We start from the raw sequence: 15883 nt of genomic DNA on the forward strand, positions 1-15883 counted from the left end.
GAGCTCACTACTCCCCCTTTCTGTCCTTCGGCTCATTACAGAAGACCATCATTACAGAAGACCAGCACAAATACAACACACACACACACACACACACACACACACACATACATATTGTATTTGTGCTGATAAATAAATAAAGGGAGACTAGTATAGATCAATTTCAAGCTATTTAGCTCTCATCAGCTAGCCATACCCTTATTGGGATTCGAACCTGGGCTGTATTACATATTAGGCAGGAGTCTTAGCCACTCAACCACAGGCTCTCCTCCTTTATCAGCTGAGCCAGGGAAATAGGTATGTTGAGTGGCTAAGACTCCTGCCTAATATGTAATACAGCCCAGGTTCGAATCCCAGTAAGGGTATGGCTAGCTGATGAGAGCTAAATAGCTTGAAATTGATCTATACTAGTCTCCCTTTATTTATTTATCAGCACAAATACAACACAAAGATAAAAAGGCAACATTAAAAATAAAAGTATGGTTTTCTACCTGGATGGTTTTCTGTGATGAGCCGAAGGACAGAAAGAGGGAGTAGTGAGCTTCCTCACATATTTGGGCATACCAGGGGTTGTAACACACATACATACATACATACATACATACATACATACATACATACGTTTGTGTGTTGTATTTGTACTGATAAATAAATAAAGGGAGACTAGTATAGATCTATTTCGAGCTAATTAGCTCTCATCAGCTAGCCATACTAATAATATACATAATATATATATAAATATTAACAGAATGAAATTTCAAACTTTTTTTCTTTGAAGTACCACATTTCTTTTTGATATCCCACTACGGCAGCCATCTATAAAGGGGAAAAGCTTGGTAAGTACATTGCCTTCAAAATATCAAGTTGAAAATTGTGACAGCTGAATCAAGCCTTTGTTGTTCTCAGGCTATTCTGGTTCACTGAATGAATCTATGGAGAAAGAGTGACTGGAGCAGAGGTCAGTCTTGTGCTGTCATTATTTTTACTGCATGTTTCACTAGTGTAGTTGTGGCATGTGAAACTCTTCCTGAGGCTGACAGAAGAAGCTATGTATGTAAATAACAAAGTGTTGCACCCTTCCAGGTAGGTCAGGTAACCATACTTGACAATATAGTAAATAGAATGGTATGTAATCACTTAAAAAAACATATTCTTTAGCTAAAAAAATATCTGGTATGACATTTTATTAGATGTCTTGGAAGAAAAGACTAATACAAAGCAAAGTGGGGAGATGTAGGCAAGGCATAACAACAAGTACTTCATGTAAATGCAAGTTGCTATGTCATTGACCGGAGTTAGAAGGACATTCAAAAACACTGGAAATAAGAATAGGCATAATAGCATTTTAAATACATTATGGAAATTCTATTATAGGGTCAACCAGAAATAAAGAGGTAGATAAGACATGACAAATTGGATGAACAAAGACCAAGGAGATCTGCAACAAAAATAGCCACATCATATTATTGGGCTTAGCTAAAGTAGAATCCTGAAGGAAAAGACTGCATTTTGTCATGACATTTTCCCCTAATTTGTTCTTTAGCAATATAGACATATTTTCTCAAGTTCCATGACCCAAATCTGTGATGTAATAAATTCCAGAAAATCAATCAAAACTTCTTTTTTGCCCTCTTGCTGCTTCAGAATCAGTTTACAGATGGCTCAGGTTCACCTCTCTACCCACATTGCCACAAACTAAGAGCCATGGTGGGGCAGTGGTTAAAATGCAGTATTGCATGCTAACTCTGCTCACAGCCTAGTTTGATCCTAATAGACTCAAATAAAATGAGGAACCAGATTGTTGGGGGCAATATGCTGACATTGTAAACCGCCCAGCGGGTGCTGTAAAGCATTATAGAATGGCATATACTAAGTGCTATAGCTATTGCCTTTGTAAAATTAAATGAAGAAAGATCCATTCTTTTAGGAAGTAACCACTAAGAATTGCTGAAGTCCTGAGAAACAAACCTAGTGCTTCTGAAGTCAATGTCTTTCAAAACAAGTAATAAGCTCATATAGTACTCTCCTGGCCCAATGCCTGATCAATAGCTGTGGCAATATCAATTCCATTGCCACAGCTTTGCCAGCTGTGTCATCTTGCTGTGGTTCATGCTTTGAAGCAGGTGAGGACAATCTCCTTTGCTAATATTAAAATGGTTTTCATTGAAATCAAAGGCCAGCTGCAATGTTCACTGAGTCAATGACTATCAAATTGGAACTGCCAAGACCAATTGCATTAGTAAGCTGGCAAATTGTACACTTATAGAGAGACAACTTCAGCCAATGTTGGCAGTCGTCTTTCTGTTGTTGCATCTTTCATTCCAAATCAATGAGACCAGAGATGCAGGCATTTAACCAGTCTCATTTTTACTACCTCAATCTTTCTTTCTTTCTTTCTTTCTTTCTTTCTTTCTTTCTTTCTTTCTTTCTTTCCTTCCTTCCTTCCTTCCTTCCTTCCCTTCTTTCTTTCCTTCCTTCCAAAATGCAATGTGTGTGTGTGTGTGTTTGTGTGTGTGTATGTGTTAGCCCACAGCATGACTTGGAGGGTGGTCTAGAACAGGTGCTTATATATTGTTTCACAAATAGTAATTTTATTTCACTTTCATTGCCTTCCAGGCATTGTCTTTTCTGGAAGGATAGCTGTCCTTGAGCTCCTTCTTTACTTAAGTTATGTAATTGAGTCTCTATGTATCTCTGTCCTTCCCTAATTCTCGATTTCATGATTGAACTTATGGAAAAGCAAAGTGTTTCATAAAAGAGAGGTGTTAAAGTGGCTACTATAAAATGTAGAATAAATCTAAGAAAATTAAACAAACTTAAGGGGTTGAGGCTATCTAGGTTATTGGTCTTGACAGCTAAAAGACTGGAGAGACATCCCAATGAAACAACTAACAACTGAAGAGTATAGATATGTGCATCTTTATTCCATTAAAGAAACGAAAGACATAAACTTTCACAGAAAAGTCCAGAAACAATGGCATAACAGAGAAGCAGAGGTGTGTTCAGCCAGTTCTGACAGGTTCTGGAGAACTGGTAGCAGAAATTTTGAGTAGTTCAGAGAACCGGCAAATACCACCTCTGGCTGGATCTGCCCCCAATCTATTAGCTGCCTCCCGAGTCCCAGCTGCATGGAGCTACAAAGCAGGTTGGTGGGGTGGGGAGGAAATGGGAATTTTGCAGTATCCTTCCCCTGGAGTGGGGAGGGAATAAGGATTTTTCAGTATCCTTCCTCTGCCACACCCACAAAGCCATGCCCACCAACCATGCCCACCAAGCCACAACACATCCACCAAGCCATACCTATAGAACCGGTAGTAAAACAATTTGAATCTCACCACTGCAGAGAATATATGTATGCATGTATGCTTGCATGTATTTATGTATACATGAATATATAATTTGTATGTATATATAATATGTATACCATTTTCTTCTCCGTTTTGTCTGTCTCTGCCTATCTCTGCCTGTCTCTGTCTCTCTCTGTCTCTCTCTGTCTATATCTATATTTGCGGGATCGTATCCTGCCCCATACATCCCTTCGACCGATTCGCTCACACAGAGAGGGACTCCTCAGGGTGCCATTCACTAGGCTGTGCCAGCGGGCGACGCCTAGGGGAAGGGCCATCTCTGTGGCGGGCTCGACCCTCTGGAATGACCTTCCCCCGACATTAGAATGGCTACGGATCTCTGCTCCTTCCGTCAGAAACTTAAAACCCACCTGTTCCAGCTAGCCGGCGTGGCCTAATTCCACCATTCCCACCTCAGTTTTATTTCTAAATTTTTATGATTGGTTTTATGGTCTGTTTTTAATTTTTATAAATTTGTACAGGGGTTGTTTAATTTGATTTTTAGCTATGTATACGATTGTTTGTATGGTTTTTAAATTTATTCCTGTACACCGCCCCGAGTCCCTCTGGGGAGAGGGGGCGGTCTAGAAATCTAATAAATTATTATTATTATTATTATTATTATTATTATTATTATTATTATTATTATTATTATTATTATTATATAGAGAGAATACAGTATACATATTATTTAACTACCTTTCATGGAATTAATAAGCAATGTTACACAGCAAAAATCCTGCATTTGTTCTTGAGAGGATTCTTTATAAATGCATATCAAATAAATGCTTTTATCTTCAGAGCTGAGTTTTTATCAGCTGACAAGTCTGTCTATCATGCCACATCATCTGTCCAGCTTGACTTTAGTTCAGGATATTTGTTTAAGGTCACCTATTTATTTCCTGCTACTGACTGAATATTTTACTGTTTTTTTTTTCAGATTTCCCTTTTACTTGCCCCCTTAACAGAATGTTATCAGAAGTATTGTGTCACCTAAGAAAAGATGAGAAATTGGATGTTTATGTAGATTTATAGAGCATCCAGCAGTTGTGAATGGTCCAACACTGGAAGTTTTGAAGAAGAGGTTGGACAAATGTTTGTCTAAAATGGTATAGGGTTTCCTGCCTGAGCAGGGGGTTGGACTAGAAGATTCCCAAGGTCCCTTCCAACGCTGCTATTCTATTCTATTCTATTCTATTCTATTCTATTCTATTCTATTCTTTCATATTGGCATTTGATTTACTGTTATAGGAACAGGATATTAGACTTTGGTTGGATCAAGGATGCTAAAATTCAAACGATGCCAAAATTGCAAATAATGAATTTCAAAAATATAATTTGTGGATTGTGGGAGAGAAGTATTCACAGATACTCTGGTGAGTATCAAATGATCAGAACTGTGATGTAACAATATTAGAAGTTTAATAGTGTCACTGCGTTAAATTGTTTGCTAGCCTGAACTGACGAATTGAAACTAAATAGTTAAACTGAAAGAGTTACTGCGCAGGTCATAAGGTCTTATCTGACAATGATGTACTGCGCCTGCTCTTCACACATTCCAGAGCTTTCCTTTTGATCTTTGTCCGTCTACCAGGAAACTGGGAGACAGGATTGCTTCTTTCAAAATGTAACGATTAGTTAGTTTTGTTTTATTTCCATTTATTATTTTTGTATTAAAGTTTGTTTATTAATTAGAATATGTTTCTCCAGAATGTTTTATTTCTTTTCTTCACACCTTAAAGAATATGCCTGTTGGAAACGCCGCGGTCTAAGCCTCGTTTAGTTCAGGGTGAAATCTTCCCCTGACAATTAAGACAGTGACTTTGATAGATAAAAGGGGTAACCATTTCCCAGTGGACTTACACTTTCAATTTTTCTTACAAAAGCAGACTATAATATGTGAAATTAATACATGAAGACACACAAATGCTTGAAGAAGAACAAAATCAACTCTGAGAACTAAGGAAGGGATGAAGTACAGAGGAAAATACAATCAATTTTTAAGACTCATGGAATCTTTCTATCTCCCCAAGTTAATTCTGGAAAACAAAGGCATATGCTCTCCATGATAGATTAAAATGATCTTATAATTAGATAATGTAGCAAAGAGATTGACATCATTTACTAGGTTATATTCCATCATATAGTGGTATAACAGCCAAACTAATGAAAATAAACTCTATTTGTCATTTGTCAACTAAGGTTTGCATGATCATTACATTTTATTTCTAATTATCTCTATTCCATTTATAATTTACAATTCTAAGAATAATTTCTTTAAGTGTTTTACATTGCATACTTGGTGGAAGAAATCCAAGTCACAATAAAAAAAATCTGAGTTTGAGGGGTAAAGATTAACACTTTCAGTGGGATAGAAACCCCAATCCCAACTACTGTCCCTCAATTTTGTTTTAACACTCTATATGGCAGCTTCATGTACTCATATTTAGAACAATTAAGAAACTCAATAAATGCTCAATGTCACAAATGATCCTGGAAACAGAATTGGCTATGATTCTATCATTGAGAGTTTGTGAAGATGAATTAAAGAACAAATGTAAACGCAAATTTCTTTTTTATAACTATGTAGCCATGTTTATAAAAGCCTGAAGTTCATTTCGTCAAGTTTCATATCTGCTTTCGGTGTTAATGTATCCCAGGGTTTCTAAAATTTATTATATTAACATATTGTCCTATGCAGCTGAGACAAACAGAAATCAAGGCAATTACAAGTTTGGGGATTTAATTGGCTTCTTATAATTCTTTCAACAGAAGCCAAGACTGAGGTAGCAGCAGGCTGTAAAGAACCAGAAAGGCTGAAACAAAAGAGTTCTTGTCCTGTAAATTATATCAATGGTGCAAGACCTCTTGCTTGAAGCGATAAAGAAGAGAGGGCAGGTTTTCTCAGAATGAGCCATTGGGAAATATCTAGAGGAATCTACAGAAGCATCCTAAGGTTGAGCCAAGTACCAGTAACAAAACAAGAGTTAGAAAATCAAAGGAATACCAGTCAGGAAACAGGAGGGTTGTTTCAACAAGAGAAGGTGTCTCAAGGACACTTTTATGTAGCTTGAGCTCCTAGCATTGCCTAATTACAGCAGCTGATGTTCCCTCCTCTTCAGATGTCATGCTGATCTCCACAGCTTGGCCTTTTTAAACTGGTAGCATGATTTAAGGTTTGGCACTTTCTCAAGAAAAGGCTGTGACTCTCATGCTATCAGAATCAACAACACCCTGAGCAGTGTTTGATTCATCACACACAGAGCTGGTAGGCTCCTTAACTGAAAGCTGAAAGACCTCTTCAGAATCAGAAGTGTCCATAATGCACATTTAGGAATGAGGAGTGTATATTTCAAAATATATTCTAATAACTGCATATTATTATTTTAAACAGAGGCTAGTGTTGTGCAATCATTTCAGACCAAGAACATTATTGCTGAATGGACCACAGGATATACAATTACACTTTGTACTCAATAATAGATTTTAATTTCAGAGAAGATAAAATATGTACATTGTGATTCAAATTCTAGGGTTTTCCCCTAAGTACTAAGATGCTTAGATAAAGGCACATTAAGTTCAGGCCAGGAAAAAAAAACAGAGTAGGTCTATTGGACAAGAGAAGGAACACACTAGCTATCCAGATTGCAAAAAGTTATTTTAGAAACTAGGAGACTATGAGTTCTAGTCCCACCTTAGGAATCAAAGCCAACTGGTTATTTTCAGACAGTCACTCTTTCTGAACCAAACCACTGACCAGGGTTGTTGTGAGGAACATAACAGGAGGAAAGGGTATTAGGTGTCCTTGCTGCCTTGAGTTATTTATCAACTAATGCAGTATTAAATAAATAAATAAATAAATAAATAAATAAATAAATAAATAAATAAATAAATAAATAAATAAATAAATAAATAAATGAATGCATGAAGTCTATACTGATATTATCAAATCATGTACGTAAATACATCACATATAGAGTGGCATGGTGGCCTCACAATCAGGAGGCTATGAGTTTGATCCTAGGTAGTGGCAGATATTTCTGTTGCTTTGTGCTTGGGCACAAAGAGAAAATTTCTGCTGTGAGTTCTTCATAGGCATCAGGAAGGGCACCGGTCAGTAAATGCTTAGCTCCATTCAGTTGCCCTGACACCATTCTGATGCAAAGGATTACAGGGTCATTAAAAGGAAAAAAAATGTAAATACATCACTTATAATGATCCATTGGAGACCAGTTCTACCAGCAGGACATTGATTCCAACTCTTACTGTCAAGAACATGATGTTATTCCAAACAGTTCTTTTGAATCGTTAGGTGAAAAATATAATAAATAAAATAGCAATTTTCTTTACAAATATGGCAGGATAATTTTATCAATATAAGTGAAGGGCTGTCAACACTATTATTATTTCAATCAAGGAACATTGATTCAATATTATCACAATCCTGGGGAAAGCAAGATCAGCAAAACTTTAGTACCTAGGGCTTTAATCCTTCTGATTTTTGACAATGATAAAAAGGATTATTATCACTGGATTATCATAGTGTATTATTCTCCCTTCCTTCATACAACTGCATTATAAAAAAGAATAACCTTACTTGTGAATGGATTCTTCCTTCTGCAAATTAGCTTGACAATGACAAAGAACACTTAGTAAGTCTGCAAACTGAGTCCTGCATATCACAACTGACATGTACCTTAGGGAAGTGAGTGTGGTGGAGGGGGGGAGGGGAAAGAACGTTCCTATAGAGGGTTGTCTTATTACATCAGTCGCGGGGAGGAGGGGATGCGAGGACAGGAGAAGACCACAACGTCAGTTGGGAGACCGTGGTTGTTGGTTACACCCGGTCGTTTGTACCAAGCCCCGCAATCTAGGTGGTCAGGAACTATAGAGCCAGGGCCTGAGGCTGATGCTCTGCAATGCAATGTCCATGACCAACAAGGCCCCCCTCATTAATGAGTTGATCTCAGAGGGGGAGCTGGACCTTGCAGGGATAACGGAGACCTGGTTGGGCCACAAGGGTGGTTTACCCCTTGTGGAAATGTGCCCACCGGGTTTCCGTGCATTCCATCAGCCTCGAGCCTTGGGTAAGGGTGGTGGGGTGGCGGTAGTTATACGGGAATGCCTAGAGCCGAGGGAGTTCACTGTACCTCAGATACCCGGATGTGAGTCCTTTGGTGTGAAATGGGCCCCAGGGAGGCAGTGGGGCTTGCTGATTGTATACTTGGCTCCTCGCTATACGTCAGCAGCCCTGCCCGAGCTCCTCGAGCTGATCTCAGAGATGGCAGTTGAGACCCCCAAGCTTGTGGTTACGGGGGATTTCAACTTGCCGTCGACGGGGGAAGCATCCGAGGTAGCTCGGGAGTTCATGGCTTCCATGACAGCCATGGACCTGACCCAATTAATTCAGGGCCCCACACACGAAGGTGGCCACACTCTGGACCTTGTTTTTGTATCTGAACAGTGGGCGAGTGATCTGGGAAGAGGGGATGAAACCATTACTCCCATGTCATGGTCAGATCACTCATGTCTCCGGCTGGACTTCCCTGGCGCTACCCCCCACCGCGAGGAGGCAGAACCAAACTGTCCAAGTTGGTACCGCCCCAGGCGCCTGATGGAACCGGATAGGTTCCAGACGGAGCTTGGGCCATTCCCTGTAGCCCTGACCCGCTCTCGCTCCGAGAACCTAGTGGCCGCCTGGAATAGGGCGGCCGCTGGGGCCCTGGACCGAGTTGCGCCTTTGCGGCCTCTCCTGCGGCGACGTCCCACCCGGGCTCCTTGGTTTACCGAGGACCTGAGGGTGATGAAGCGTCATAGGAGACGCCTAGAGGGCAGGTGGAGGTCCTCACGCTCCGAATCTGACCGAACACAAGTAAGAGCCTATTTACAGACTTACCTTGTGGCATTAAGAGTGGCCAAACGCAGATATTGTGCCACTCTTATTGCGTCCGCCGATAACCACCCTGCCGCCGTGTTTCGGGTGACCCGCTCTCTCTTATGACAGAGGACGCGGGAAGCCCCTTTACAGGGCAGAGCAGAGGAGTTTGGGGAATATCTGCAGGACAAAATCGCTCAGATCCGGAGCGGATGGGCCCCCTTCAGTGGACCAGAGGAGCCGCCAACAGTGAGTCTTGTGAGACCACTCTGGGAGGAGTTTGCGTCTGTTGCCCCCGAGGATTTGGATAGGTTGCGTGGACGGCTGCAACCGACCACAAGTTTAATGGACCCATGTCCCTCCTGGTTGGTACTGGCATCCTGGGAAGTGACACGAGGCTGGCTACTGGGCTTGGTGAACGCCTCTTTGAGTGAGGGGTCCTTACCTGCCGCCTTGAAAGAGGCGGTGGTGAGGCCCTTACTCAAGAGGCCTTCCCTTGACCCGATGGAGCTAGCTAATTATCGTCCAGTCTCCAACTTTCCCTTTTTAGCGAAGGTTGTTGAGTATGTGGTGTCACAGCAGTTTCCACAACACCTTGAGGAATCCGAATATCTAGACCCACACCAGTCCGGCTTCCGGCCCGGACACAGCACGGAGACAGCCTTGGTCACGTTGGTTGATGATCTCTGGAGGGCCAGAGATAGGGGTTATTCCTCTATCCTGGTCCTATTAGATCTCTCGGCGGCTTTTGATACCATCGACCATGGTATCCTATTGCGCCGGCTGGGGGGGATGGGAGTTGGAGGCACCGTTCTGCGGTGGTTCGGCTCCTACCTCTCCGACCGGATGCAATGTGTGTTGGCAGGGGGGCAGAGGTCAACTCTGAGGCCACTCACTTCTGGAGTGCCTCAGGGGTCGGTCCTCTTGCCCCTTCTGTTCAACGCATATGTGAAGCCGCTGGGGGAGATCATCCGTGGTTTTGGGGTGGAGTATCATCTGTACGCTGATGATACGCAGCTGTACATTTCCACCCCAGACCACTCCAACGAGGCTGTCGAGGTGATGACCCGGTGTTTGGAAGCCGTCGGGGTCTGGATGAGGGACAACAGACTCAAGCTCAACCCCTCCAAGACTGAGTGGCTGTGGCTACCGGCACCCCGGTTCAGTCAGTTGATTCCATCACTGACCATAGGGGGCGAGCAATTGCCCCCTGTGGAACGGGCGCACAATTTGGGTGTCCTCCTAGATGCCCGGCTGTCAATGGATGACCATGTGGCAGCCGTGGCAAGGGGGGCGTTCCACCAGGTTCGCCTGGTGCGCCAATTGCACCCCCTACTGGACCGGGATGCCCTACGCACGGTGACTCATGCACTGGTGACATCTCGGCTGGACTACTGCAATGCCCTCTACATGGGGCTTCCCTTGGGACCCGCTCGAAGACTGCAGCTAGTCCAGAACGCAGCCGTGCGGGCTATCTTCGGGAGTACTAGGTACTCCCACGTAACACCACTCCTGCGCGAGCTGCACTGGCTGCCTGTGGTCTTTCGGGTGCGTTTCAAGGTGTTAATTACCATCTTTAAAGCGCTCCATGGCTCAGGACCTAGGTACTTGTGGGATCGCATCCTACCACACACTTCCCTGCGACCGATTCGCTCTCACAGGGAAGGACTCCTCCGGGTGCCGTCCACTAAGCAATGCCAACGGGCAGCACCTAGAAGTAGAGCCTTCTCTGTGATGGGCCCAACCCTCTGGATTGACCTCCCCCCCGATATCAGAACCACCACCGACTTCCCCTCCTTTCGACGAAAACTGAAGACTCACCTGTTCCGTTTAGCCGGCCTGGACCATTCATAACCTTATTATACCTCCTGGCAGATATATTTTAATTGGGTAATTTTAATTGGGTATTTTTAGGATTGTTGAAATATTGTTTTTATCTACTTTACTTTGTACAGTGTCATATTGCCTCCTCTTCTATGTTTGTATGTTTGTATGTTTGTATTCCATTTTATCTGTTTTATTTGACTGTACACCGCCCCGAGTCCCTTTGGGGAGAGGGGCCGGTATAAAAATCGAAATAAATAAATAAATAAATAAATAAATAAATAAATAAATAAATAAATAAATAAATAAATAAATAAATACCTGACCTGTAACTGACATAGCCCTTTACATCTAACCCACTTTTGCTCCATGTTATTCTCATGAACTGCATTTCCATCACTACAGTTACTGATGGATAAGAAGGAAGATAAGAAGGAAGTCTAGAGGCAAGAGACATGGTCAGCAGTCAGTATCTCCAAAGGCAAAGCAAAGGATGGTAGCAAAGCATGGGATAAATATGTCATAAATGTATTATTTTTCAATGTGGAGTCATAGTGGAAGAGAACAGTTGTACAGCTATTGGATGTTTTTCCTGCTTAAGTCATATCATTCCAGGTTCAGAGATTACTATGAACGAAAGAATTGGATGTCAATATGTAGACCTGATTACTGAAACTAATAGCTCTGTCTTCCTAAAAAGATTACATTAAATTTCGAGAGGGTTATCTATTTATATAACTCTTAAGGATGGTGCATAGTTGCGCATGAGGGCAATTTCCGTATTTCATCTGTGAAACATTTCCCTTGTAGATGGGGTATTTATTTAAAAACAAAAGTTTGGAAATCGCAAAGGTGTTTTTTTTTTGTTTTTTTTTGCAAAAGGCAATTGAACTTCATTATTTTTCCTTGAAGACATTTTGCTTCTCATCCAAGAAGCTTCTTCAGTTTCCTCTTCAGAACTAAAGAAGCTCCTTGGATGAGAGCTGAAGCGTCTTCAAGAAAGTGGAGTTGCCTTTTAAAAAAGCACCTCTGGGACAACCATGACCTGGATAACTGAGAATCTCCATAGACAAAGGCTTGGAAAGGAACATCATTTCATTCTATTAAAGAGGAAATTCAGCAAAATAATGTAAGCCAGGATGATTCTTTAGATAAATGCAAACATCTTTCTCATTTATTCTTTAGTGTCTTACTTCATTTTTTAAACTACTGTATTGTTTGATAGCAACATTTCGTATGTTTTAAAATTAATGAGAAGTATTTGCTGTATATTTAAAATAAGAGCACACTGTTGATTTTTTTTTAAAAAAAAGCTATATTGAATTACCTTAGCTGGAAGTCCAACAGCCACTAGAGGATTAATGAATTCTTTGCCAGAAGTCAAACTGATGTCCTACTGATACCATCTGGATGTTGGCTGGAATCAACTTTCCTCCTGCTGCTGGATGTGAGAAGTTCAGCTGCTGATTAGCTTTCTATACAGGAGCTTTTAAAAATGGTGATTAATCAGTAGGATGTGTCAACTACTTGTTTTTAATTCCACCATTTGGTTGAATAAAGGACTAAGAATATGAAGACAATGATGTAGGTAATAAGTACTTGCCTTTTTAAAAAAACCCACCTGTTAAATAATGGAAGGGGGAGAGTTCATTTGATAAACAAAGGCCATAACAGTCCTTTTCTTGTTTTTCACAAATTTCCATCCTACATAATTTTGTCAATTTAAACCCACAGGTATAAGGTCATTTCAATAACCATTTAGTCCTTCGTTTCCTAAGTAACTACCTCATTAAGTGATGAAACATCACTGCCTTCTTTCTTAGCCCTATTATTTGTTCATAAACTACTCCACATAATTGACTGGATTCTTTATATTTTCCCCAAAACTTTATTTTCTTCTTCTTTTCTCTCTCATACCTCACTGACTTTAATGTTGACTGGAACATTTATCAAATACAAAGGAAAAAAAATGTCATGATTATTTAAACAGAAATTTGAGTGGGAATGGAAGCTTCATAAAATGGGGTCAGCAGTGAATTATTCAATTGTATTAACTCAAAAGGATTTTACAAAGCAAATGTATGAGAATATGACAAGCAACTGTGGATTGGATTGTCCTTTAACTGGCTTTTTGCTGAAGCTGAAAATGAAAGTGTGAATATGTTCATGTGTCATAAAAATCAACTGAAGAACGGCAATTTTATGCCATTTTCTCATGTTGAACTAAAAAAAAAAATGAAGAAAAACAGAAAATCACAGAAGGGAGATCAGAACAAGCTGATTGGTCATTCATTTGTCTAATCCAATGCTGTCTACATAGATTGGCAGAAGGTCTCCAAGAGAAATATCTCTTGTACTTTATAGAGATACCAGTGAGTGTATTGGAATGCAAAATGGGACTTCTACTACTGAATGATGATCCTTCTACAATAGTTAGTTTTAATCCTTCAGTCATATCAAATTCTTGGTGATTTTATAGGCAAGTACTCTCCATGCTGCCCTGTATAGGACAGCTTCATCAATTGTTGGTTGTTCAGCTTTGTTCCAGCTTTGATGGTATTAAGCCAGTGTGTTCTTTGCTTACCCCTTCTCCTTGATCTACTAACCATTCCTAGCACTTCTCAAATGGATTTGCATGCATGATATGACCAACGTAAATCAGACATAATCTTGTGATTTTAGCTTTTATGTTAAAAGCTAAATGTTTCTGGTTTTATATGATTCAGCATCTATTTCTCACACACCTTCTACAATATTGGTATGGAGATTCAGAATATGTGTACAGGTAGTCCTCAATTTACAACAGTTTACAGTGACCATTAAAAGTTACACTGAAAAAAAGCGATAGGACCATTTTTCACACTTATGACTGTTGCAGTATTCACATGGTCATAGGATTTACACTTAGATGTTTAACAACTGGCTCACATTTATGATGGTTGCAGTGTCCTGATCACCTTTTGCAAATATTGACAAGCAAAGTCGATGGAGAAGCCAGATTTACTTAACAACTATGTTACTAATTTAACAGCTGCAGTGATTCACTTAAAAATGTAGCAGGAAAAGTTGTAAAGTGGGGCAAAACTCCTTAACAAATTTCTCATTTAGCAACATAAATTTTGGACTCAATTGTGGTTGTAAATTGACGATTACCTGTAATTCCATTTGAAATCTCAGAAACAGGTTATGATGGGTACATTGGAACTGGAAACTTGCTGGAGTTTATTTGTGTTTCTCCATGCTTGTGACTACGCATATGTCAGAGCGAGTTCTTTCTACTCTCTTTTTCCATCCAAACATCTAATCAATGGATTGTCATTGATTTTTCCAGACTATACATCTGTGAGATCCCAGTAACTACACAGGGTGGTTTGCTCAGGATCATTAACTCAATGGAATCATTTACAGTTTTAAATTACTTACCTTCTGGTAACTCCACTGAATCTATCAGGACCCATTTATGAGATCTCATTTTCTGCTTGCACAATTGGGATGAAATCATTACTCAAAGACCATATCTTTCATATCCAATTTGTAAATTATTTGAAACTTCTGACTGGCTACTGTTTGTCAGGGTAGAAGACTTCTATTTGATCAAAATCCACCCCATTTTAGCCTTTCCTAAATCAAAAATTCCTAAAAGAAATAAATAAGCAAATAAGCACTCTTTTTTTTTCTCCTGAATTAACACAAGGATTTAAACTCAGTATGCAAGAAAATTAGATAGAAACTTTACATACAGACTGGAAATAGGTGTAATAGTTGAGGCATCAGACTAGAAAATGGGAAACAGTTGAGTTTTAGATCCACCTTAGACATGAAGCAAACTGGATGATGTTGGCATTCTAAATTTATTTCAGCTCTCAGAAGGCGGCAGTGGCAAACCAATTCTGAAAATCATGCCAAGAAAACTGCAGGGAATTCTTCAGGCAGTCTCTGAGAATTGAATAATTCAACAGAAGAAAAAATATACATCAGGTGTTTAGTGAACATGTGTAATATAAGATAATATGGGGTGCTCTGATAGATGAGATTAGATGGTTGATAAACCTAGACTTGGTGGGAGGGGGGAATCTTCATTACAGTCTAAACTCATCTCAACTGCTGTTGAATCAGATTATAATGGCTAGAATGTAATACATTCTAAAGTTGTGCCAGTTGATCAAAAGGCTATCTTTTAATACTGTACATTCCCCTCCAACCCAGTTTAAAAAGGCTTCCCTGTCGGTTGGTGCTCATCTCTGTTTGTTAGCTGAGGGACTCAGCGCTGTCCAAAGACAATTTCCATGTGGTCAGCATGTCTGTCAAAGGCACACAGAACACTGTTACTTCCCACCAAAGTGGTACCTATTAATCTACATGCATTTGCATCAGTGGTGGGTTTCCATTTGGGTAGGTGAGCAGAACCTCCCTCTGCTGCCACTACCAGTTTGCCTGATCTGGGCTGAACTGGGAGCAATCCATCTCTGATTTGCATGCTTTGAACAGCTATGTGGGCAGGAGCTGAGGCAAGTTGCAGGAGCACACCCCATTGCTTGGGTCTCAAGTCTTGAACCTGGGCTGTCAGCTCAGCTGACAAGCTCAGTGTCTTTAAAAAAAAACAATTTTATTTGTTTTTGAACAAGGACAAACAAACATACAAATAAAAATAAAAAACCCTATCTTCTATTACAAATTGTAGAAAGTGTGTCAGTTGGTTACAGTATTTCCATGCATCTCTTCCATAGTCACCACCTGCTTTTCATATCAAACCGCATATTTTAAATTCACCTATATTCATGTATACCATATAATAATTGTATACCACACTTATTATATCTCAACCTTAATTTGACTA

General features: G+C 40.2%; 1 long non-coding RNA gene across 1 annotated transcript; it reads left to right on the forward strand.

The window, feature by feature from the left end:
* The first annotated feature begins 766 nt into the window (after positions 1-766).
* On the forward strand, positions 767-5504 carry LOC309390235. Its single transcript, XR_014175091.1, has 3 exons — positions 767-836; positions 4599-4723; positions 5237-5504. It is a non-coding gene; the product is annotated as an uncharacterized lncRNA (long non-coding RNA).
* The last annotated feature ends 10379 nt before the right edge of the window (positions 5505-15883 follow it).

This window comes from Natrix helvetica, assembly GCF_964273705.1.
Source record: "Natrix helvetica genome assembly, chromosome: 3".
Taxonomy (NCBI): domain Eukaryota; kingdom Metazoa; phylum Chordata; class Lepidosauria; order Squamata; family Natricidae; genus Natrix; species Natrix helvetica.